Source organism: Capra hircus, chromosome 9 (assembly GCF_001704415.2).
Source record: "Capra hircus breed San Clemente chromosome 9, ASM170441v1, whole genome shotgun sequence".
NCBI classification, from domain to species: Eukaryota; Metazoa; Chordata; class Mammalia; order Artiodactyla; family Bovidae; genus Capra; species Capra hircus.
The window spans coordinates 10,577,616-10,604,334 of record NC_030816.1 but is presented as its reverse complement, the minus strand read 5'-3'; the positions used below and the strand labels follow the sequence as shown (position 1 = coordinate 10,604,334).

Below are 26,719 nucleotides of genomic sequence, written 5' to 3'. Positions count from 1 at the left end.
TTTTCGAATCGGGCCTTCTGGAAATGAATTTTCTAAGACCTCGCCTCCTTTTCATTAAAAGGGCGATTCAGTGCAACAGACCCCTTTTCAGATCCGTTTCCTTTTTCTTCACAGGTAATGAAACGCCCAAGATCTCTCACAAATGAGAAAACATCTTGGGATGTATAAATTTGCTTATTGGCTATTTCGCAATCACCCTTTTTATAGTCAGGTTTGTCTGCGGATGGTTCCTTTTGTGTAAAGGTGTGCTTTTTGACGTTTCCTTTGAATTTGGTATGTGGAAAATGCCATCAGTCAGCACGGAAGCCTGTTGGTTCATTTTGGGATTCTCTTTACTAGACACTTTTTTCAATCAAAAACTGGACTCAGCACCCCTCTCCCCCGCTGTGTTGCCTGGTAATTTGTGCATTGTTATTAATGGCAGGAAGACGTGTGGTTTCCTTGATTTAATAAGTTCTAGCTCCTGTGAGTTCTTTTTGATGTTTATGATGACAGGCAGTTTTACGTATCTATAATTATGTAGCATTTCTGGTCATAAAGCATTATGAAGTTTTAAATATTTCCCACTTATTTTTTCCTCAATGATTTTAATTGCTAGCTTGATTTTTTTCTTCCTTTTTATTCTAAAGGTTGGGGCCTATTTTAGGTTGGAAAATAGGGAAAATTTGATGTGACAAAACAATTTACTGCTTGTGTACCTGTCTGCTATAACTCATGACGGAGTACTAGGTAGCCTTTTAACAAGAATCACATGAGTGGTATAACCTGTTTGTGGTTTGAATTTCCTCAAGTCGGAGGAGGGTGCCTGTTTCAAGTGGGTTGATGGAATAGGCAATCCCAGAGCAAGAGTCATTATGCTAATACTATGTTTACATCAAAAATTTACTATCTTGACATATTTTCAGTGCTCATGAGTAAGGATTAATTTCTACTTAAGAGTAGTAGTATCACAGAGATCTTCCACCAAAGGCATTAAGGTGCGGGTGGCATTAATGTGTTAGGAACACCTTTTTTGAATTTGTAATTTAATTTTATTGCATAGTATCAATTTGGACTTAAAATTCAGGTGGCTGACTTTGGCGTGATTAATGCAATACGTTTTACCCTTGAACAGTCCTAAGACTGTGTGGTCCTCGTGGAAGTAGTATCGTGAAGATAACAGAGTATCTTCATATGAACCATTGAAACTATAGCTGGGGGATCTTCTTGAAGGACCTTACTCTGAAGACCTCTGTGCCTTTAAGTTTTCCCCTAACCCAGGAATTTTTGTTGGCTTTTGTGGTAACTTTGGCTACAAAGAAGCACTGGGAGATGTTCCTCCTGTAACACCCTACCTAGCCTGTCAGCTGGCTACACTAAGCCTTCGGCCTCTCACACAGACCTTCATCACCTTTGGGAAACTGAGACAGTTTTTCTGGCTTTGTTTTCAGTATTATAGTCTGTCTTGCATGTAGATGTAAAAGAAATGTCTTCATCAGTTAGCATGTTCTTCATATTCTGCTTGTTATCCAAGCATTCGCCCTATGGTGTTATTTCCTGTGTGTGTGTGTGTGTTCTCAGTTGTGTCCAACTCTGAGTACCTTGGCTGTAGCCCGCCAGGCTCCTCTGTCCATGGAATTTTCCAGGCAAGATTACTGGAATGGGTTGCCATTTCCTCCTCTAGGGGATCTTCCCGACCCAGGGGTTGAACCCACCTCTCTTCTGTCTCCTGTATTGGCAGGCAGAATTTTTTTTTTTTTTTTACTACTGTGCCACCTGGGATGCCCCCTCTAATCTATTTCCTATTATGTTGAGCGTAAAATCAGTCTGTCAATTCCGTTGATTGTCTTCTCCAAATTTATCTCATTAGTTCCTCAGTTTAGCTTTCCGCTTAAAATATATTTGCTGAATCTCTTACTTAATACCTTTTGTCTGTGTGTAATTCCTACAATAAAAATTAAAATGTTTAGTTGATTTAGTTATGATCTCTTCAGGGAAGAATCTCCTAATTGTCTTAGTCTTATTATCATACTTAATACCTTTGTTTTTTATATAGTCTATTGTAGCATGTCATTTAGTATTTACTACAGTGTATTTTTTATTTGAGTTGGATTGTCATAGGGCAGGGATTATAATCCTTAGCACAGAATTTTGCCCAATGTACATTAAATATTTAATGAATAAATGAACCATGTTTAAGAATTTTTTTTGTCTTTCAAACAGAACTCAACTTCTCAAGCAAGTAGGTCTTAAAGTCGTAGTTTGATCATTATTCTAAGACATTTACCCTTTTTAGTGTAATTTCTTGAAAGTAAACTCACATTGAAAGCTAAAGCTCTGTTGACTTCATATACCATTATATTGTATTGTGTAATGGCATATAGTCAGAAACGATGGAATTTGGTTTAAGCCTAGGCATGCCATGAAATTTTATTTATTTGCTGGATAACCTTTGAGTGCTGCTTAATCTTGGTACAAATTGAGTTTAACAGTAGATGTGATCAGAATTAAAAAATAAAGAATTTAAGGGAATTCCCTGGCAGTCCAGTGGTTAGGATTCTACCATTTCACTGCTGAGAACTCAGGTTCAGTTGCTGGTCAGGGAACTAAGAACACATAAGCTGTGCAACACGGCCAATAAAGAAAGAAAGAAGTTAAAAATACCTTAGAGAAGTAGAATTTTTCTTCACTGGTAATAATTCCTGTCTGGTTCTCCCTGTTCGTATATTCACGTATGCATCACTGCATGTAGGATTGCCTTGTAGGACGTGGAGAAGCAGTTCTGCCTCGCACATAGGAGATTCAGTATCTTTCTGTTCATAGCCCAGATTGCTTTTGAGGTGCTTATCTTTGTCTGAGTTATATGTCCTCTGATTTGACATTTAATGTTTATAATTTTCAAGGATATCCTCTGATTTAGATTAGTTGTATTTCAAATTTTTTCTCAGGAATTTTCAATAATATTAAAATAATGTTTCATAAATCACTCTTCAGAGTTAAAATTCTACATACAAAACTAATCACACTTATTTTTTTATTTCCCAACTTATTATTTAGTTGTATTTCTTCGTGCAGTGGTAGAAAACACTAGTTGATAGGTCTGTTACAGTTAAGTTGTGTCTACATGGCTTCTATATCTTTAAGATGAAATGATAAATGTGACCTATAAGTAAATCTCTCAAAGGTACTGCTCTTCAACATTTTTGGCAATTAGATCCAGTCTAAACAAAATCACTGCAGATGGTGACTGCAGCCATGAAATTAAAAGACGCTTACTCCTTGGAAGGAAAGTTATGAACAACCTAGATAGCATATTGAAAAGCAGAGACATTACTTTCCCAACAGGCTCGTCTAGTCAAGGCTATGTGTTTTCCAGTGGTCATGTATGGATGTGAGAGTTGGACTGTGAAGAAAGCTGAGCGCCAAAGAATTGATGCTTTTGAACTGTGGTGTTGGAAAAGACTCTTGAGAGTCCCTTGGACTGCAAGGAGATCCAACCAGTCCATTCTAAAGGAGATCAGCCTTGGGTGTTCTTTGGAAGGACTGATGCTAAGGTGAAACTCCAGCACTTTGGCCACCTCATGCGAAGAGTTGACTCATTGGAAAAGACTGATGCTGGGAGGGATTGGGGGCAGGAGGAGAAGGGGACAACAGAAGATGAGATGGCTCGATGGCATCACTGACTCAATGGACGTGAACTCTGGGAGTTGGTGATGGACAGGGAGGCCTGGTGTGCTGCGATTCACGGGGTCGCAAAGAGTTGGGCATGACTGAGTGACTGAACTGCACTGAAGATTTATCTATGTCAGTTTTGGTAAGCCTGTTAACTTTTGCATGTGAGAAATGAGCTTCTGGACATGTGCTTTTGCAGATGTTTGTCTTGATCTGCCAAGACCTGGTTGAATGTGTTGTAGGGAAAAAAGAGAGAAACAAGGCTGATGACTATGAAGGAAAGGTACCTTAAACCTCCTCTTTTTCTTCAATGTAAACTGTACTGGAATTAATCATTCAGAAAATTTTCACCTAGTATAGGTTTCCCAGGAGGCTCAGTAGTGAACAATCCATCTACTAATGCAAGAGATGCAGGAGACATGAGTTTGATCCCTGTGTCAGGCCAATCCTCTGGTGGAAGAAATGGCAACCCACTCAAGTATTCTTACCTGGATGGACAGAGAACCCTGGCAGGCTGCAGTCCATAGGGTCCCGAAGAGTCAGACATGATAGCAACTGAGCACACAGTTCTCTGGAGTTGCCTCAACAGTATGAGAAACTGATATATTATTTAATGTGAAATCTTATTGATGTGAAGGCAATCATAAGATATACAGCCATATGCCTCCATATTTGTCTGTTGCCTTGGTAACACAGGATAGCACAAAACAAAAAAATGTTGTGTTCTAATGAATAGAAGGATGAATTCGATTTGAGAACTGGTGATGTGGAGTATGGGCTTCGCTGGTGGTTGAGACCGTAAAGAATCTGCCTGCAGTGCAGGGGATCTGGATTCGATCCCTAGGTAAGGAAGATCCTCTGGAGAAGCGAGTGGCAACCCACTCCAGAATTTTTGTCTGGAAAATCCCGTGGACAGAGGAGCCTGTTAGACTATAGTCCATGGGGTTGCAAAGAGCTGGACATGACTGATTGATGTGGAGTACAGAAAATGTTGAAGAGAGGAATAGCTTTGAGATTTTTCACTTTGTGTTCTGATGTCCTTCAAACTTTTGGACAAGTGTGGATATATGAAATAATAGAATGAAGCCTCTAAAACTTTGTGTGTAGAAGTGAAGCCACCAATTCTTTTCATTTGAATGAGATTTTCTTAACTGGCTTCACTTATTTTCTTTATAATATAGAGTGAAGATATCATTAATTTCTTTTACATTTTAACATATTTGTTCAGAATCCACTATATGCTAGGTAATATTCTGGGTACAGGGGATATTCAATGAATAAGATTCTTGCTTTAAATGTACTTACATTTCCATTATATTTCTGTTTTACCTCTTTGCTCAGATATTAAAGAGTATATATTTGTTTTCTTTGAATTATATATTATAAAACAGGTTTTTATTACAACTGATTATTGATACATTTTTATATGTAGAGTTAGAACTCATAGCTAGAAAGATTATGAAGTACTTATTTTTTTACTGTACTTTTTACTCCCTTCACTCTTGAATTTTTGATTTAGCAAATTGAGCATGATTGTGTGACTTATTAAATTAATGAATTTTATAGTAAAAAATAAAACCCTGTATTTAGCTTTGGGTGAAACAGATTTACATTTTGGTCTCAGATTCATGTAAGTGCACTCGACTGACATCATATGATCTTTGAAATCTTTCATAGATTTTCACAGAATGCCAGGTGGAGGTTAAAGAATGTCTCTGTGGAGAAAAGGAACAAGGAAAGCTTTTTCCTTCTCAGGACTCTGCTCCAGGTGTGTAAGGGCTTGGAAGTGTATGAGAGAAAGGTAGAGGTATGCCCTGGGGAGTTAAACTTTTTGGGGTGAGTGCAGTGAAATGCGAAGATAAAAGATTTAAAGATTCCAGTGAAACCAGCCTTTAATATAGTTGACTTTGGAAGTAATCAGGACTCGGACAAGACAAGTATTTGGACTATTTTCCAGTAGTTTTCAAAACTGACATGATCAAATAGTGTTACAGACTCCAGGTGACCCGATTTGGTCTATTTATTACATCATTATTTATTTTATGTTACTAAGCCAACTCAACAAACACGTTGACAGTGTATGGACCCAGAATTGATCCACAGACATGCTGCAATTCAGCAGGACTAATTTGGGACTGTTGGTACCCTAAATTGTTAAGAAATTGTTTTAGACATGGGGCCTAAATATACAGTGTGGTTCTTACATACTTAAAGTGCTATTTTAAATATTTTATGGCTTATATATTAACTTTTACCCATCTAACTTAGTGTATGTGGTATAGTACATTTTGAAATAAAGGATTATTGTTGCCGTAAATGAATTTAGAAAATTTAAAACAGTTTAAAGAATTTAGAGAATTTAAAGCAAAGGCCCTGAAGATATATCTAAGTTAGCTATCAACTAAACTGGTTTCAGATGCTTGCAGCCTTTGAAATTAAAGATGGGGAGACACTGTGCCTTTAAGCTTCTGTAGTTTAACCAGGTAGTTTGGGAAGTCAAAATAGTAATTGATAATGTTCTCTAAAAACATGGAAATATAATTATCAGAGGTTCAATGTAAATAAACAAACTCTAGACCTAACAACTATTATATTTTTACTATTCAGGTAATGCTTAAGTACATTAGCAAAAATACTTATATGTTCATAGGAACATGATTCTGTGAGTTATATCATGATTACATTATGAGTAGCCCAGTAGTAGTTAAATTCTAGACTGTCTCATTAAGACCTGGAAACTGAAGGAGGCCTAGGGCTCCATTATAATATTAGAGTTGGGCCCCTAAAGCTTGTAATATATTAGAATACATTTAAAACATCTATTCAGAGCCCTCTAAAATACTTTCAAACTTCTTTGATTGTAACTCACTATATATGTATATACATAATATAATGTATAAGTATATTGTTATGGGCTGAATTGTGTCCTTCGTAAAATTACATGTTGAAGCTTTAACCTCTCATTTTTCTGAATTTAAGCATATTTGGAGATAAAGTTGTTAAAGAGGGAATTAAGGTAAAATCAGGTCTTTAGGATGGACCCTAATCCAATACAACTGGTGTCCTTAAAAGCGGAGACTGGGACTCAGTGGGAGAGGATAGGCATCTGCAAGTCAGGGAGAGAAGCCTTGGAATGCAAGCAGCCCTACCAACTGAAGTCTTGGTCTTGGACTTCAAGCCTCTAGAATTGTGAGAAAATGAATTTCTGTTGTTTTAGCCACCCTTTGTGGTCCGTCGCAGCTGGCGCACTTCTCAATGACACTAAGCCATGCCTCCGGGGCAACCCAGACGGGCAGGTCCTGGTGGAGAGGTCTGACAGAATGTGGCCCACTGAGAAGGGAATGGCAAACCACTTCATTATTCTTACCTTGAGAACCCTATGAACAATATGAAAAGGCAAAATGATAGGACACTGAAAGAGGAACTCCCCAGATCGGTAGGTGCCCAGTATGCTACTGGAGATCACTGGAGAAAGAACTCCAGAAACAATGAAGGGATGGAGCCAAAGCAAAAACAATACCCAGCTGTAGAAGTGACTGGTGATAGAAGCAAGGTCCGATGCTGTAAAGAGCAATATTGCATAGGAACCTGGAAAGTTAGGTACATGAATCAAGGCAAAATGAAGGCGGTCAAACGAGATGGCAAGAGTGAACGTCGACATTCTAGGAATCAGCAAACTAAGATGGACTGGAATGGGTGAATTTAACTCAGATGACCATTATATCTACTACTGTGGGCAGGAATCCCTTAGAAGAAACGATGTAGCCATCATGGTCAACAAAAGAGTCTGAAATGCTCTACTTGGATGCAATCTCAAAAATAACAGAATGATCTCTGTTCATTTCCAAGGCAAACCATTCAATATCATGGTAATACAAATCTATGCCCCAACCAGTAATGCTGAAGAAGCTGAAGTTGAAGAGTTCTATGAAGACCTACAAGATCTTTTGGAAGCAACACCCAAAAAAGATGTCCTTTTCATTATAGGGGACTGGAATGCGAAAGTAGGAAGTCAAGAAACACCTGGGGTAACAGGCAAATTTGGCTTTGGAATACGAATGAAGCAGGGCAAAGGCTCATAGAGTTTTGCCAAGAAAATGCACTGGTCATAGCAAACACCCTCTTCCAACAAAAGAGAAGACTGTACACATGGACGTCACCAGATGGTCAACACGGAAATCAGATTGATTATATTCTTTGCAGCCAAAGATGGAGAAGCTCTATACAGTCAGCAGAAATAAGACTGGGAGCTGACTATAGCTCAGATCATGAACTCCTTATTGCCAAATTCAGACTGAAATTTAAGAAGTAGGGAAAACCACTCGACCATTCAGGTACGATCTAAATCAAATCCCTTATGATTATACAGTGGAAGTGAGAAATAGAATTAAGGGCCTAGATCTGATAGACAGAGTGCCTGATGAGATATGGATGGAGATTCGTAACATTGTACAAGAGACAGGGATCAAGACCATCCCCATGGAAAAGAAATGCAAAAAAGCAAAACGGCTGTCTGAGGAGGCCTTATTATAGCTGTGAAAAGAGAAGCAAAAAGCAAAGGAGAAGAGGAAAGATATAAGCATCTGAATGCAGAGTTCCAAAGAATAGCAAGAAGAGATAAGAAAGCCTTCCTCAGCGATCAGTGCAAAGAAATAGAGGAAAACAACAGAATGGGAAAGACTAGAGATCTCTTCAAGAAAATTAGAGATACCAAGGGAACATTTCATGCAGAGATGGGCTCAATAAAGGACAGAAATGGTCTGGACCTAACAGAAGCAGAAGATATTGAAGAGGTGGCAAGAATACACAGAAGAACTATACAAAAAAGATCTTCACGACCTGGATAATCACGATGGTGTGATCACTCATCTAGAGCCAGACATCCTGGAATGTGAAGTCAAGTGGGCCTTAGAAAGCATCACGACGAACAAAGCTAGTGGAGGTGATGGAATTCCAGTGGAGCTATTTCAAATCCTGAAAGATGATGCTGTGAAAGTGCTGCACTCAATATGCCAACAAATGTGGAAAACTCAGCAGTGGCCAGAGGACTGGAAAAGGTCAGTTTTCCTTCCAATCCCAAAGAAAGGCAATGCCAAAGAATGCTCAAACTACCGCACAGGTGCACTCATCTCACATGTGAGTAAAGTAATGCTTAAAATTCTCTAAGCCAGCCTTCAGCAATACATGAACTGTGAACTTCCAGATGTTCAACCTGGTTTTAGAAAAGGCAAAGGAATCAGAGATCAAATTGCCAACATCCGCTGGATTATGGAAAAAGCAAGAGAGTTCCAGAAAAACATCTATTTCTGCTTTATTGACTATGCCAAAGCCTTTGACTGTGTGGATCACAAGAAACTGTGGAAAATTCTGAAAGAGATGGAAATACCAGACCACCTGACCTACCTCTTGAGAAACCTATATGCAGGTCAGGAAGCAACAGTTAGACCTGGACATGGAACAACAGACTGGTTCCAAATAGGAAAAGGAGTACGTCAAGGCTGTATATTGTCACCTTGCTTATTTAACTTCTATGCAGAGTACATCATGAGAAACGCTGGGCTGGAAGAAGCACAAGCTGGAATCAAGATTGCTGGGAGAAATATCAATAACCTCAGATATGCAGATGACACCACCCTTATGGCAGAAAGTGAAAAGGAACTAAAAAGCCTCTTGATGAAAGTGAAAGAGGAGGGTGAAAAAGTTGGCTTAAAGCTCAACATTCAGAAAACGAAGATCATGGCATCCGGTCCCATCACTTCATGGGAAATAGATAGGGAAACAGTGGAAACAGTGTCAGACTTTATTTTGGGGGGTTCTAAAATCACTGCAGATGGTGATTGCAGCCATGAAATTAAAAGACGCTTACTCCTTGGAAGGAAAGTTATGACCAACCTAGATAGCATTTTAAAAAGCAGAGACATTACTTTGCCAACAAAAGTCTGTCTCATCAAGGCTATGGTTTTTCCTGTGGTCATGTATGGATGTGAGTTGGACTGTGAAGAAAGCTGAGCGCCGAAGTATTGATGCTCTTGAACTGTGGTGTTGGAGAAGACTCTTGAGAGTCCCTTGGACTGCAAGGAGGTCCAACCAGTCCATTCTAAAGGAGCTCGGTCCTGGGTGTTCATTGGAAGGACTGATGCTAAAGCTGAAACTCTAAACTTTGGCCACCTCATGCAAAGAGTTGACTCATTGGAAAAGACCCTGTCCTGGGTGGGATTGGGGGCAGGAGGAGAAGGGGACAACAGAGGATGAGATGGCTGAATGGCATCACTGACTCGATGCACATGAGTTTGGGTGAACTCTGGGAACTGGTGATGGACAGGGAGGCCTGGCGTGCTGCGATTCATGGAGTTGCAAAGAGTCGGACACGACTGAGCGACTGAACAACAATAATTGCCACGATATTATACTAGTTTCAGATATACAATGTAGTGATTCAATATTGTATATATTGTGAAATGATTACCACAATAAGTCTAGTTAACATCCATCACTGTACAAGTTCGCAAAAAAATTTTTTCCTGTGATAAGATGTTTTCAAGCGTACTCTCTAAGCCACCTAACTTGCAATAGGATTTTATTAACTGTAGTCACCTTGCTGTACATTTCACCCCCTGGACTTATTTTATAACTGGAAGTTTGTACCTTTTCATCACCATCACCCATTTTGTCCATTTCTTACTCCCCACCTCTGGCAACCACCAATCTATTTTCTATATCTGTGAGTTCATTTTTGTTATTACAAAACAATTCCACATATCAGTGAGATCAAACAGTATTTGTCTTTCTCTGTCTGACTTCACTTTAGCATAACGCTCTCAGGGTCAATCCAGCTTTTTGCAAATGGCAAAATTTCTTTTTTTATGGCTGAATAATATCCCATTGTATGTATTTACACCATACCTTCTTTATCGATTCGTCCATTGATGGACACTTAATTCATCCCTCAATGGATGGATGGACACTTAGTTTGTGTCCCTATCTTGACTATTGTAAATAATGCCTCAGTGAACATGGGGTGCACATATTGTTTTGAGTTAGTGTTTTGTGTTCTACAGATACACACCAAGACGTGGAATTTCTGCATATGGTAGCTGTATTTTTAATTTGGGGAAGAACTTCCATACTGTTTTCCATAGTGGCTGCTCCAGTTTCACTTGTACCAACCATACATGAGGGTTCTCTTTTCCCACGTCCTTGTCAACACATGTTATTTCTTGTCTTTTTGCTAATGGTGATTTTAACAGGTGTGAGATGATATCTCATTGTGGTTTGGATTTGCATTTCCCTGATGATTGGTGATATTGAGGACTTTTTAATGTACCTGTTGGCCATCTATATGTCTTCTGTAGAAAAATGTCTATTCAGATCTTTGGCCCATTTTTTAAAAGATAGAATTCTTTGTTTTTTAGCTATTGTCTGGGAAGTATTTTTTGATGTAATAATTTAGTGTTTATAATTTTTTATTTTAACTGTCATACTCATTTTAAAGAATTTAAGAGGGAAAGGAGAATCTATTGTAGTTACCCAAATATTTACCATTTCTCTTACTCTTCTTTCATTCCGATGTTTCAGATTTTTCTTAGGTATCATTTCCCTTCCAGCTAAAGAATTGCCTTTAGCATTTCTTTAAGAGCATTTTGCTGGAGACCAGTTGTCTGTTTTTTCCTTCATCTGAGATGCCTTTATTTCGTTTTCATTTGTGAAAGATATTTTCACCAGTTATAGAATTCTGGGTTGACAGTTGTTTTCCTTAAACCCTTTAAAAATGCTGTTTCTCTTCGTTTTGGCATCTTTTCCATTTGATGAGAAATCTGCAGTCATTTGAAATATTCTGTGTATGTAATGTGTTGTTTTTCTCAGAGTCCTTTAATGATGTTTTCTTTGTTTTTAGTTTTCAGCATCTTAAAATTTTTTTTGGATTTGGCTTTCTGTCTCTTCTTGGCATTTGCTGAGCTTATTGAATTTATCAGTTTATTTCTTGTACCAAAATTGGTAAATTTTTAGCCATTATTTGTCCAGATTTTTTTTTTTTCATTTTCCTCTTTTGAATTCTATTGAAATAAATGTTAGGCCTTTTGGTATTGTTCCACAGGTTCCTGAGGCTCTTAACTGTTTTTCAGTCTTTTTTTTTTTTTTCTTTTCAGATGGTTAATTCCTAAAATTATCTATCTTTTAACTGACTGTTTGCTCTTACATCTCTGTTCTATTCTTGAGCCCACCTGTTAAATATTTTATTTGAGTTATTGTATTTTTCAGCTCTAAAATTTCCATTTGGTTCTTTACAGCTTTTATTTCTTGGCCACGACTCTTTATCTTTACTTTTCTTTCAAAGTTTTGCCCTTATAGATTGCAGCATAGTACAATAACTGATTCTAAGTCTTCATTTAATAACTCCATTATATGTGTCATCGTGGGATTGGTGTTTGTTGATTATTGTTTCCTTTGAGAGTTAACATTTTTTGTTTCTTTGTATGCTGAGTAATTTTTCCATCTATTTTGGATATTTGAGTATTAGAAGATTCTAGGTTTTGGTTAAATCCTCAGATGAATAATGTTCTTTTTAGTGTTTTAGAGTCACTCAACCTGGTTGAAAGTGAAAGGGTTAGTCGCTTGGTCGTGTCTGACCCTTTGGGACCACATGGACTGTAGCCTGCCAGGCTCCTCTGTCCATGGAATCCTCCAGGCGAGAATATTGGAGTGTGTTGCCATGCCCTCATCCAGGGAATCTTCCTGACCCAGGGATCAAACTCATGTCTTGTACATCTCCTGCATTGGCAGGCAGGTTCTTTACCACTTAGTGCCACCAGTTTGAAAACGACCCACCTTCTGTGGATTGTGGTACAGGATCAATTATATTTTCAAAGCCTACTTTGTAGTGTCATTTGAATCTGTTCATCATGTGTACCACCCAGTGTCCGGTGTGGGATCCACACAGTGGTTTACTCCATGGTTTTCAAATCCTTTGTTATGCTGTTTAAAATCAAATCTATACATGAATGGCCCAGAGGTGAGTCCCAGAGTTCATAAGCAACTTTATGAGATTGCTTTTTTAAGTTCTCTTTCCCCTGTGATCTTTCTGATATTTCTTCTTTTCTTGGGATCCACACTTTCCAGCCCCCTTGCCAGAAAACTGGGCCTTTAGTTTCCCTGCTGCTGTGTACTTCCTCCAAATGCATTTGCATAGGGGGCCAAGAGAGAAAAATGCAAACCAGACATTTGACCCATGATCTTGGGACCATCACTCCTTTGGTGGAAAAGAAGGATTTTCATCCCTCAGAGATTTAGTTATCTGCAGTGATCATCCTTCTGACATCCACTGCAGAATTGTTTGGGGGTTGGGACTGGAGAGAATGGAAAATAATAGTGAATTTACCTGCTCTTTGATCTTTAAAAGAGTACCGATTTCTGATTTTTTGACTAGAAAGAGATATCTTCTCTGAGTACTCTTTTTGTCTGCACTCAGTTGTATGTCCAGCTTTTCTGCTGCTTTTTGAGAGAAGGCCAGTTGATTAGAGAGGGGGATTAAAAAATAAAAAAAAGCCAGGTCATACTGAAGGGCAGAACTCTAGGGAACCTCAGTGATGGTTTGGTGATACCTTGGATTCTGGTCTTTTACCCTGGTCTTCTGCTACCATTTATTTTTCAGAATCTTCACATGGTTGCTCAATGCATTCTGTGCAAGGTCGATAGTTGGGTTCAGTGGGGGAGACAAGGAAAAGTGTGCTTACACCATCTCTCACAGGACCAGAACCGTCAGATTGTTTTTTTAAAGATGTGAATGTGTGAAACTAAGTCTAACTTGATGTTTAGGTTTCAGGGGGAGAAAATCAAGAGATGAGCTCTCAAACATGTATTCACATTTTTGCCCGTTTTCCTGAAAACATATTTGTTACAAGCAGATAAATATTAGTAGTAAAGGTTACTCTGTGGAAAATCATCCATTTCTATGTAGAGTCCTATGGAAAGTTTTCTGTATTCTAAGGATTTCAAAAGATGGTTGATCTTTTTAACGTCTGTATAGTACTGCACTTCTGTTATTTATGTTGTGATGGCAAAAATACTGCAGAAATTACAAGATTCAAAGTTCCTTGGTGGAAGTGTGTTATGCTGATTTTATTATAGCTTTAGCTTTCAACATAGTTGCTCAAAGGATCTAGAATATAGGTAAGTAGGTTCATGGGGTCGCAAAGAGTCAGACACGACTGAGCGACTGAACTGAACTGATTCTATAAAAAATAGTTTATTAAAGAGATAAATAAAAGGTAATTCTTGAAGTCATTCGGATAGCTCTGTTCTACCTTTCATATGTGGCCTTAAGCTCTCCACAGATCACACACCACTTTGGAGGATGTTCATACTGTTAGGTATGTGGCAGAGAATCTCTTTGCTTTAATGGGTATAAGGATGACCCATGTATCATTTAGAATTAGACTTTTTTGCTACATATAACAGGCTTCCCTGGTATCTCAGATGTAAACTATCTGCCTGCAATGCACGATACCCAGGTTCCATCCCTGGGTTGGGAAGATCCCCTGGAGAAGGGAATCGTAACCTACTCCAGTATTCTTGTCTGGAGAATCCCATGGACAGAGGAGCCTGGTGGGCTACAGTTATTGGGTCACAAAAGAGTCCAACATAACTTAGTGACTAACACCATACACACATATAACAAACAAAACCAGCAAAACAGCAGTAACTCAGTTAAGATCTAGCTTATTTCTCTTTCGTACCTGAAGGAAGTTAGAGTTGGTCTGAGAATCTTTGGTGGGTCCACAGAGTCATCATGAATGGTGCAGCCCTGCTGACTTCAGGAGCACTTCGTGGTTCTAATGACTGTGGTTTATAGACATCATATACTCTTTCCCAGCTGGCTGCAGGACAGGAGCACAAGAATGGTCACTTTCTGGTGGAGTCAGCTCCCTCAGAGGAGCCCTCCCACAACCCACACAACACTTCTGCTTCCATATCACTGTTCAGGACTTTGTCACATGACCACATCGCTCTCCGGGGTGGTCTTTTTCTGATGCATGACCACCCTACATAATATTAGGATTTTCTTGCGGGGGAGGAAGGGAAGAACAGATGTTATCAGTAGGCAGCTAGCCGGCTGTACCGTAGCCAGAGCTGCCAGAAACAAAAGGATAGAGATGGAACCAATGTAAATAAGAGAGGTGATCATCATATTCTTAGAAAATGAGATAAATGGTTCTTAATATGCTTCAAGATCCTTGCAGATTCACTGTAGAAAAATAAAAATACAGAAATGTGAAAAGTTTGTTTCCTTCCCAGTTCTGTGCCCCAAGCGAGTTGGTTTCCGTTTCTGGAGGCAACTGCTGTGTCTGTTGACCAGGGTTTCCATTATGTTTTCGAAATATTGTACACAGCGTAACTGTAAATGTTGTATGAAATTAATTTTATACATTAAAATACATTGATGTGGGGCATGAATCCCTTGGCGTGATGAAGACGAGATGGTGTTATAAAGAGAAAGGGTGTAGTTGGGAATATGTGTGTGAATCAGATGGAGACATGAAAAAACAGACTGAGAGTCGTGGTCCCAGGCTGATGACCCCTCTGTCAGCTGTCTGGTGCCCTGAAACTGGTTCTGACGCTTTGTTTTCTCTTTCTTCGCTGAGCTAGCTTGAATACAGGGATTCCTCAGAGTGGGAGTCACAGATCCTGTGGGGCAAGTGCTCCTGACGGCCTTAAGCATTTTCATGAAAGGGTATAACTCATCAGGATGGAAAAAAGCATCCTAGGTTTAAGGTTTAAAACCTTACCTGGTCAATGAGCACTTGCCTCTGTTACCATTCTTCTCACAGCTGCTGTTTCCTTCCCTCTGCTTTCTCCAAGAAGCCACGCTTCTCTGCCTCAGGGTTTGTGCCTCCGTTTCTGGCAGTGCCACCCCCATAGTTTCGCCTGGTCACCTCCTCCTCTTCTACCTGCCCCTTAGATTTCATTTGAACCTCACTGCTCAGTGCGCTCTTCCTTTTTAACCCTCTCAATGAAGTTGGCTGTTAAGTTTTCCCTTTTCTTTCCCTTTTCTTTCTAAACTTCATGAAGCTTTGAACTGCATTGCATGTGTTAATATGAACAGTCACTTTTCCATTGGTTTAGTGCCTGCAATCACTGTAAGTATCCACTCAACATAAATTTGTGGAAAAATATTTGGTGAGTATGATGATTAATTTTCTTTCAACTTGACTGTGCCACTGGATGACTAGGCTGAGTCAAATATTGTTACGGGTGTGTCTGGGAGGGTGTCTCTGGATGAGATTAACGTTTGAACTGGTAGACGGAGTAAACATGACTTAAACCCTTCCTAAGTAGGGAGCTCCTCTTCTTAGACTGCCAGTAAGCTGGGCTTCCCTGGTGGCTCAGATGGTAAAGCGTCTGCTTGCAATGCTGGAGACCCAGGTTTGATCTCTGGGTCAGGAAGAGCCCCTGGAGAAGGAAATGGCAACCCACTCCAGTACTCTTGCCTGGGAAATCCCATGGACAGAGGAGCCTGGTAGGCTGCAGTCCATGGGGCTGCAAAGGGTTGGACACGACTGAGTGACTACTCTACAAGCTGGGACATCAGGCTTTTTTTCCCCTACTTTTGGACTTGAGCTGAATCCTTGGCTCTTCCTGGGTCTTACAACCAGTGGCCTTTGCCCTAGAACTATACTATCAGCACTCTTGGTTTCTCCAGCGTTTGGACTTGGACTCAACCTATACTGTTGGCTCTCTGAGTCTCCAGCCACCAACTTCAGACCAGGGGACTTGTCAGCTTCCATAATTGCATGAGCCAGTTCCTTATGGTAAATTGCTTCCTATCATGATGTATACACATATACCCTACTGGCTCAGTTTCTTTAGAGAACCTGGATCAATACAGTGGGCTTGATAATCTTCCATAAAGTAACTCTAAGAGGAGACAAAATATTTCTGAAAATCTCCACTGTGGATCTGAAGTATGAAAGCCATCTTGTGGTGTTTCTGGGAATATCATATGAAGTATATATATCCTTAGGATGAGGATGAGGATGGCAATTAGAGCTATGTAATTAGACTGCACCGCTTCAAGGGAATCTAGAGAAGCCAGAGATTGAGCCCAGAGCACACCAACATTTAGAGTTCAGAAAGGGAGAAGCCAGCAGGGGGAGTCTGAGAAGGAACAGGCAGTGAGGAAGAGGAAAACCAGTAGGTGCTGTAGGCATTGGAGAAAGTGAAAGGTGAAAGTGAAGTCACTCAGTCATGTCCAACTCTGTGACCCCAAGGACTATAGCCCACCAGGCTCCTCCCTCCATGGGATTCTCCAGGCAAGAGTACTGGAGTGGGTTGCCATTTCCTTCTCCAGGGGATCTTCCTGACCCAGGGATCGAACCCAGGTCTCCCACATTGCAGGCAGACGCTTTATCCTCTGAGCCACCAGGGAAGCCCTTAGGAACGGAGGCATAATTCTTTGCAACAGTTCTTAACATACTTTTTGCCAAAGTGCCCTTTGGAATTTTGGTGAAGTCTGTGTGACTCCTTAAATCAAAGGCTTAAATAAATAATTTTTAAAATAATACTGTTACATAAGAAACCAATTATAATAGAAAAACAAATGTGGGATATTGTAAGATATATTCCTCTTTCTTAAAGACTTAAATAGCAAGACAATATATTTAAATATAGACAATTTAAAGTAAAATTTAGGGACTTTCCTTGTGGTCCAGTGGTTAAGAATCTGCCTTGCAATACAGGGGATGTTGATTTGATTCCTGGTCAGGAAACTAGGATCCCATATGCTGAGGATCAACAAGCTGACCCGCTGCAATCACTGAGCCTGTGCACTGCAACTAGAGCGTCCACGTGCTGCCAAGTAGGAGCCTGAATGCTGCAGCTACTACCTGATGCAGCCGCATAAATGTTGTTACAAAATGTTTTAAAAAGATTGTTGAAGGTCATCAACATGACTAGACTACATGTCGGTCCATGTTCTAAAACAACCATATTTTGGTCCTAAAACTGTTGTAATTTCATAATAATGATAAATGGTATTTCAAGATATATGCCACAGATTTAATGTGATGTGAAAATATTTGTTATTTCTATTTATGACAGAGTCACAGGAGCTACTAATATTTCCTTTGTTTTCTTCCTTCTTTTATAATGGAAGGAAATACTTAGTTTCATAGAATTAGTGAGGAAAGATGTCCGTGCCTAAAGACTCCTGACTTACACCTCCTCATTTCTTGGGGGTCCGTGATTATTGGGTATATGGACTTTAGGCTCACAGCCTTTGGTAGGGAACTAAACTGGATCTTGACAAAAAGTACAGACTGCTGCTGCTGCTGCTAAGTCACTTCAGTCGTGTCTGACTCTAGACAGGGTGTCTAAAAAACTGACTGTTAAATTCAGGAGCTTTCTGACAGTACCAAGACCATGAAGAATAAAAATCAATATTTACTTAGCTCTTGTGTATTCCTTGGAAAGAAAGTTATGACCAACCTAGACAGCATATTAAAAAGCAGAGACATTACTTTGCCAACAAAGGTCCATCTAGTCAAGGCTATGGTTTTTCTGGTGGTCATGTGTAAATGTGAGACTTGGACTATAAAGAAAGCTGAGCGCTGAAGAATTGATGCTTTTGAACTGTGGTGCTGGAGAAGACTCTTGAGAGTCCCTTGGACTGCAAGGAAATCCAACCAGTCCATCCTAAAGGAAATCAGTCCTGGGTGTTCATTGGAAGGACTGATGTTGAAGCTGAAACTCCAGTACTTTGGCCACCTGATGCAAAGAGCTGACTCATTTGAAAAGACCCTGATGCTGGGAGGGATTGGGGGCAGGAGGAGAAGGGGACGACAGAGGATGAGATGGTTGGATGGCATCATCGATTCGATGGACATGGGTTTGGGTGAACTCTGGGAGTTGGTGATGTGCTGTGATTCATGGGGTCACAAAGAGTCGCACACGACTGAGTGACTGAACTGAACTGTGTATTCATGATTTTGTTTTAAAAGTTAGTAACACAAGCATTTTTATAATACTTTATAATTTATATAAGATGTAAAAATATCTGGTCTTACTTTATTCTCTCAACAACAGAGTGAGACACACATAACATACACACAGACTGTGTATTCCATATATGTTTGATTCCTCCTGTTCAGTAGAGGCAAAAGTTGAGTCTCCATTTAACCGCAGACACTTTTAAGTACCTACTCAAAACCGCAGTGTTAAATAATATCGACCTGTGAATTGGTGTGTGTGCGCTCAGTTGTGTCCAGCTCCTTGCAACCCCATGGACTGTACCCCACCAGGCTCCTCTGTCCATGGGATTTCCCAGGCAAGAATACTAACGTGGGTTCTTCAGGAGATTTTCCCCACCCAGGGATTGAACCTGCATCTCCTGCATTGGCAGACAGATTCTTTACCACTGCGCCACCTGGGAAGCCCACTAATGCATCAGATTTGGGTCTCAGTGCAAATAGATTTATGTTGCCATGAATTCATATTTGCTGGTGAATTATGCGTATAAGTTTAAAGTGTATCAATCAATGGAACCTGTAATATACACAGAACATACTAGACAGCTGCCTACAACAAAGACTTATCTAGTCTGAAATGTCACTAGTGCTGAGGTTGAGAAGCCCTTGTTTAGATGAAAGTACTTAAAATCCCCACAAGCTCTGGCCCTTAAGGATGGTAGGTGGAAATGTCGTTTTGTCCAACCAAGTTGATCTTGAATGCCTGGTCAAAGTCAATTTAAAAAGCTGTCACAAGTGGATTAATTTAATTCAATAATGTATGTGTGGAAAGTGCAGTTGTTACTTGAGAGATTTCAAACCATCGGCTCTCTGTATCACTGTATGTATTAAATGTTTGTTTAGTTTGAATGGGGTGCATTGGTTGTTCAAAATAGAACTACATAGAACTGAGCTATGTGAAACTGACACGTTGTTTCAGATCCATGTATTTATTATCCGTTTATCTAAAATCGATTGAGGTACTACTCCATCCTGACTTTGTGCTGTCGTACAAATATGAGTAGCATAGTGCCTGTCTTTCAGAAGCACCTAGATCTCTGGGTAAAATGGCTGTTAAACAGAAATAATGAAGAATAGGAAGTTCATGATAGAAGTTCATGATGATGTGAGAGAACACTGGAGGACATCTCTCTAACCCAGAGAGAAGGAGGAAAGCTTTCTTGAAGGGGCTTCACCATTTAGCTATAGGCAAGGGACATTTTGCATGCCTATGTAATTTAACTGGTAGCTAAATGTGTTGAATTGCTGTCTAATTTTCATACTCTGTAGATTCCTTCTTTTAAAAATTGGAGTATAGTTGCTTTACAGTGTTGTGTTCATTTCTGCTGTACAGCTAAGTGAATCAGCTATATGTACACATATATTCCCTCTTTTTTGGATTTCCTTCCCATTTACCCTATAGGTCACCACTCTGTAGATTGTTCTGCTTCCTCAAAGAGTTAAGAAATCAAATTAAGTCACCATAGACAGTTATTTTGTAATCCTGATCTTTTGGTTCACTATCTGAGCAATCACTTTTCATATTATCATAGGCATACTTAGAGGGTTTGTCTGACACACACACGCACACACACACACACACATTTTTTGTTGTTGTTCAGTCACTAAGTCATACCTGACTCTTTGTGAACCCATGAGCTGCAGCACGCCAGGCTTCCCTGTCGTTCACTGTCCCCCTGAGTTTGCTAAAACTCATGTCCATTGAGTCAGTGATGCCATCTAACCATCTCATCCTCTGTCGCCCCCTTCTCCTCCTGCCTTCAGTCTTTCCCAGCTTCAGGGTCTTTTCCAGTGAATCGGCTCTTGGCATCAGGTGGTCAAAGTATTGGAGCTTCAGCAGCAGTCCTTTCAATGAAGTGCAAATGTCCATGTGATCACTAGAGACTCTTCTGGCAATAGGTATTACGCATTTGGTTTGGATTATCCATATACATTTTGAACAAGGATCTTAGGCTTAGTTTTATCCTTTGTGTATGTTGGTAGTTTCAATAGTTTACTAAGAATTACCAGTCTGCTTACATAACAGAAATTTTTTGCCACTGTGAAAAATGTGAAATTTACCTGAAAACTTCTTTGAGAACAACAGCACTCCATCCTGATGAAAGGATTTTGAAACTTTATTAATGTTAGTGTTGACATTGATGGTTAACAACGTCTCAGCCTTTATAAGGAATATATAAAGTTCTGACTTTTAAGTAATAAAACTAATTAAGCCTCTCGTCTATGTTTTAAAAATCCATTTGCTGTCTTAATAGAGGTGTTCTTTCCTTTTTTAAATAAAGCAAACATCACTTAAACTACAGTATGGTTTATTTGCTTATATCCTGTAATGCCTAGATGAAATAAGTTTGGGGGGTTGTATGATTATGATATTTTCTTATAAGTTTTAGAGTATCTAGGGTCAAGTATATTTTAGGTATATTTTTTATAATCATTACTTATATAAGTTTGAAAGTGAAAGTGTTAGTCGCTCAGTCGTAGCTGACTCTTTGTGACCCCCATGGACTATAGCCTATCAGGTTCCACTGTCCATGGGATTCTCCAGGCAAGAATATTGGAGTGGGTTGCCATTCCCTTCTGTGAGGGATCTTCCCGACTCAGGGATTCAACCCTGGTCTCCTGCACTGCAGGCAGATTCTTACCTTCTGAGCCACCAGGGAAGTCTGAATTACTCTATACTCAGTTCAGTTCACTCGCTCAGTTGTGTCTGACTCTTTGCAACCCCATGGACTGCAGCACGCCAGGCCTCCCTGTCCATCACCAACTCCTAGAGTTTACTCAGACACATGTCCATTGAGTCAGTGATGCCATCCAAACATCTTGTCATCTGTCGTCCCCTTATCCTCCAGCCTTCAGTCTTTCCCAGCATCAGGGTCTTTTCCAGTGAGTTGATTCTTCCCATCAGATGGCCAAAGTATTGGAGTTTCAGCTTCAACATCAGTCCTTCCAGTGAATATTCAGAACTGATTTCCTTTAGGATTGACTGGTTGGATCTCCTTGCAGTCCAAGGGACTCTCAAGAGTCTTCTCCAACACCACAGTTCAAAAGCATCAATTCTTCGATGCTCAGCTTTCTTTATAGTCCAATGCTCACATCCATACATACTGCTGGAAAAACCATAGCTTTGACCTTTGTTGGCAAAATAATGTCTCTGCTTTTTAATATGCTGTCTAGGTTGATCATAACTTTTCTTCCAAGGAGCAAGCGTGTTTTAATTTCATGGCTGTAGTCACCATCTGCAGTGATTTTGGAGCCCCCCAAAATAAAGTCTGTCACTTTTTCCCCATCTATTTGCCATGAAGTGATGGGACCAGATGCCATGGTCTTAGTTTTCTGAATATTGAGTTTTAAGCCAACTTTTTCACTCTCCTCTTTGACTTTCCTCAGTTCAGTTCAGTCGCTCAGTCGTGTCCGACTCTTTGCGACCCCATGAATCACAGTACGCCAGGCCTCCCTGTCCCTCACCAACTCCCAGAGTTCACCCAAACTCATGTCCATTGAGTCGGTGATGCCATCCAACCATCTCATCCTCTGTCTCATCCCCTTCTCCTCCTGCCCGCAATCTTTCCAAGCATCAGGGTCTTTTCCAATGAGTTAACTCTTTGCATGAGGTGGCCAAAATATTGGAGTTTCAGCTTTATCATCATTTCCTTCCAAAGAACACCCAGGACTGATCTCCTTTAGGATGGACTGGTTGGATCTCCTTGCAGTCCAAGGGACTCTCAAGAGTCTTCTCCAGCACCACAGTTCAAAATCATCAAAAGCATCAATTCTTCAGCTTTCTGCACAGTCCAACTCTCACATCCATACATGACCACTGGAAAAACCATAGCCTTGACTAGATGGACCTTTGTTGGCAAAGTAATGTGTCTGCTTTTCAATATGCTATCTAGATTGGTCATAACTTTTCTTCCAAGGAGTAAGCGTCTTTTAATTTCATGGCTGCAATCACCATCTGCAGTGATTTTGGAGCCCAGAAAAATAAAGTCTGACACTGTTTCCACTTTTTCTCCATCTGTTTCCCATGAAGTGATGGGTCAGATGCCATGATCTTCGATTTCTGAATGTTGAGCTTTAAGCCAACTTTTTCACTCTCCTCTTTCACTTTCATCAAGAGGCTTTTGAGTTCCTCTTCACTTTCTGCCATAAGGGTGGTGTCATCTGCAGATCTGAGGTTATTGATATTTCTCCCAGCAATCTTGATTCCAGCTTGTGCTTCTTCCAGCGCAGCGTTTCTCATGATGTACTCTTCATCCAGCCATAATATGATTATGGCTGCAAACATTAAAGTCAGTGAATTCTGTTGTCATAATGAATTCCCACATGTGTATAGATTGTCTTCAAGAAACTTCTGATTTAGATAGTGTTTGCCTTTTTGCCATCTAGCTTGATTATTTTTAGTCATTATCTAGAAAAAAGGCAAACTACTGAAGTTCACTGGAAACAATAAAGATTGTTATCATGGAATGTAGATCTTATTTGTTCTGTTCTTGTGGTAATAGTTTCTAATACATTACTCAGGACAAAGTTTCTTTCTCAGTTATGTTTGCTCTGTGCAAACATGGTTTCCAATATGTCTTCTGTTATGCCAGGAATTTTGTTTTCATTTCTGCTTGGTAGTCTCAGTTTTCTCAAGAAGATATACATAAATTAATTATTAGTGTCCAGAAGAATAGTTGTGCTGTTTGCTGCCCTCAGAAGTGAAACCACATACCATTCTGATGTCTAGGGATTTAGTCGAAAAGGTTTTTTAAGTAAGGCAAGTAATAGAAAAGAAGAAAACCAGGCTTGCACCTTGAGTGTATGAGAATGCTTTTAGGGAATTAGAATTATAAATGGTCTGGAAACCTAATATATGTATAGCTCAGCTTTTGAACTACATGAAAAAGACTCAATAGAAGTCATTTGAAAGTTAGAACCTGCATCTGTACCTTGGACACACTATCCTTTCTTGGCCCTGCAGGAGAACCCTAAGGTAAAAATTCTTTGAAGCAGATATGTTATTTCATCTTTTTAATAAGAATATATTACAGGTAGCATGTGACTGTCAGGTTTTAGACATAACTGATCAATAGTCACGTATGGATGTGAGAGTTGGACTGTGAAGAAAGCTGAGCGCTGAAAAATTGATGCTTTTGAACTGTGGTGTTGGAGAAGACTCTTGAGAGTCCCTTGGACTGCAAGGAGATCCAACCAGTCCATTCTAAAGGAGATCAACCCTGGGTATTCTTTGGAAGGAATGATGCTAAAGCTGTACTTCGGCCACCTCATGCGAAGAGTTGACTCATTGGAAAAGACTCTGATGCTGGGAGGGATTGGGGGCGGGAGGAGAAGGGGACGACAGAGGATGAGATGGCTGGCTGGCATCACTGACTCGATGGACGTGATTTTGAGTGAACTCCAGGAGTTGGTGATGGACAGGGAGGCATGAGGTCACAAAGAGTTGGACATGACTGAGTGACTGAACTGGACTGAGCTGATCTGTGTATAAATTTCTCCAAAATATATCTCTATTAATATGTCTCTGTTATAGCTAGAAACAGTAAAATAGAGAGCAGGGATTATTACATTGTTCAGTATTCAACTTACTGTTTTTCTGAATACTTTTTGGGAAGCTCCTGGTTGGTAGGAATCACACCGATGTGTCGTTCTTAAAACTGCCATATACATTTAAAATTTTGCAGGAGTTTTAAGATTTAAGTTTACATATTCATTGTTTTTCTGTTTAAATTTTTTTGGCTATGCCGAGTGTTAGTTGTGGCATGTGGAATCTTCATTGCATCATACAGCATCTTTCATTGCAGAGCACGAACTCTCTAGTTGTGGCGCGGGCCCAGCAGTTGCTGTATGTGGGCTTAGTTGCCCCACAGCATGTGGAATCTTAGTTCGTTGACCAGGGATTGAACTCGCATCCCTGCATTGGAAGGCAGATTCTTAACCACTGGACCATCAGGGACGTACCAATATTCATTGATTTTTAAAAAATTCATAAAGGGTAGTGGTAGCTCAGCTGGTAAAGAATCCCCCTGCAATGCAGGAGACTCGATTCCTGGGTGGGAAAGATTGCCCTCAAAATGGGATAGACTATCCACTCCAGTATTCATGGGCTTCCCTGGTGGCTCAGACGGTAAAGAATCCATCTGCCATGTGGAAGACTTGAGTTTGATCCCTGGGTTGGGAAGATCCCCTGGTCGAAGGGCACGGCAACCCACTCCAGTATTCTTGCCTGGAGAATCCCCATGGACGGAGGAGCCTGGTGGGCTACAGTGCATGGGGTCGCCAAGAGTCCGACATGACCAAGCGACTAAGCACGGTGCACAGCAATACGATGTGAGCCCAGTCATAGGACTTGAACTCAGCCCAGTGTTCCAGACTCCTAAGTCCTAGCGTTTGTTTTTGTTTTCTTAAGAGTTGAACTGGCACTTTAGTGTATCTTGGAAAATTTGGCTAACAGTGTAAGGAAATTTGTAGTTATTGAACGTCAAAGAATATCAGGAGATACCCAGATGGCATTTTTGTTTACTTGGCATATGGTATGCCAAACTTGTTAGACTGAGGAATTGTTTCAGACTAGACATTGGAAAATTCATGTAAACAGACTGGCTAATTTCACCAATACATAAGTTAGTGCCTTGTAAAGCAAAAGAACAAGCCTATGTCAGTATTTCTAATAATGAGCCTTATTCTCAGAATATTAGTATTTTGATTACTATTTTTGAAGGCAGATTTTCAAGGGCATGACATTCAGAAGTTTGCTGCTTCTTCAGATACATTCATATGTTTTTGAGACTTTAACTTCAGCCCAGCATTTTTTTTTCCCCATTTTTCACTTACAAGTTGTATTTCAAACTAAAGAAAAGTCTGTTGAGGATTTTTTACAGATACATTACTGTATGTAATTTTGCTTCAACTCTAGGAGTTATTGCCTGACATTTTGCTTTGTATCTTTATTAAAAGTTGTATCTTTAGCAGGTGAACTATGCCTTCCATTCTGTAAATTCCTTTTTCACAAAAACATCCCTTTCTGGTTACTTTAAATTTAAAATATGATTTCACCAGGCTTAATAGGCTAATCAGTGTCCTGAGCAGCAGTTCTGATACTTTAAAATTTTTAATATAAGTCTGTCAAGTTTTTAGCACTTTCTGTTTTGTTTATGTAGCACATTGTGCATGCGTGCTCAGTCACTTCACTCGTGTCCGACTCTTCGCGACCCTGTGGACTGTGGCCCGCCAGGCTCCTTTGTCCATGGGATTCTCCAAGCAAGAATACTGGAGTGGGTTGCCATGCTCTCCTCCAGGGGATCTTCCTGACCCAGGGGTTGATGTAGCACATCATTGAGGTCTCATTAGGTCGGTTAGTATTCTGAGCACTAGGGATAAAGTAGTGGGAAAAAAGAGAGAAAATTCCCTGACCTCATGGAGTTTGCATTCTTGTGAAAACACAAAGCACAAATAGAAAATGGCACGGAAAGGTTCCAGCAACGCCATGGGGTCCCCTGGTGCGTACTGGGATCCAGGCAGAGGACAGAGAGGCTGGCTGGGCTGCTGTGCTCCAGGCAGCCAGGAGCGGGCGCACTAGACTGGATAGCAGGGGTGTCCTCTCAGCAGGGACCATCCTGCTACTGTCCACATGCATTAGACTCTAAAGGGCCCACTGCCAGCCATGTAACACTAGGGGCTTTTGCACAGAAGGGAATGGCTGCTAGTGGAGCAAAACATCTTGGAAATGGGCACCAGCTATGTGGATAGCACGTGGAGCAAAGCCAGGCGTGGTCATGGTAGGGCCAGACCCAGAGTGGGCACAGTCTAATCGAACAAGCCTCTTGGGCTTCAGTATCTGGAGCAAGAGACCTTCCCAGGGAGACGCCTCATCCCAGTCCGTCCAGGTTCATGACTACTGGGGTTTCTCTGCTTTACTTGCCTCATATTATATCCCCGCCTGTCTCTTAGGTCCAGTCTGCGGTTTTGTATCCATTCATCAGTTCTATTTGGTTTGCTTGTTTTTGAGCCTCATAGTTTGTAATACTCTTGTTTTGTACAGTCAGTGT

The 26,719-nt window shown here is 40.2% G+C and overlaps 1 protein-coding gene across 1 annotated transcript in view; it reads left to right on the top strand.

The window, feature by feature from the left end:
* The window catches only part of ME1 (malic enzyme 1), a 204,840-nt gene that overhangs the window by 1,013 nt on the left and 177,108 nt on the right, over positions 1-26,719 (top strand). The window lies entirely within an intron of this gene.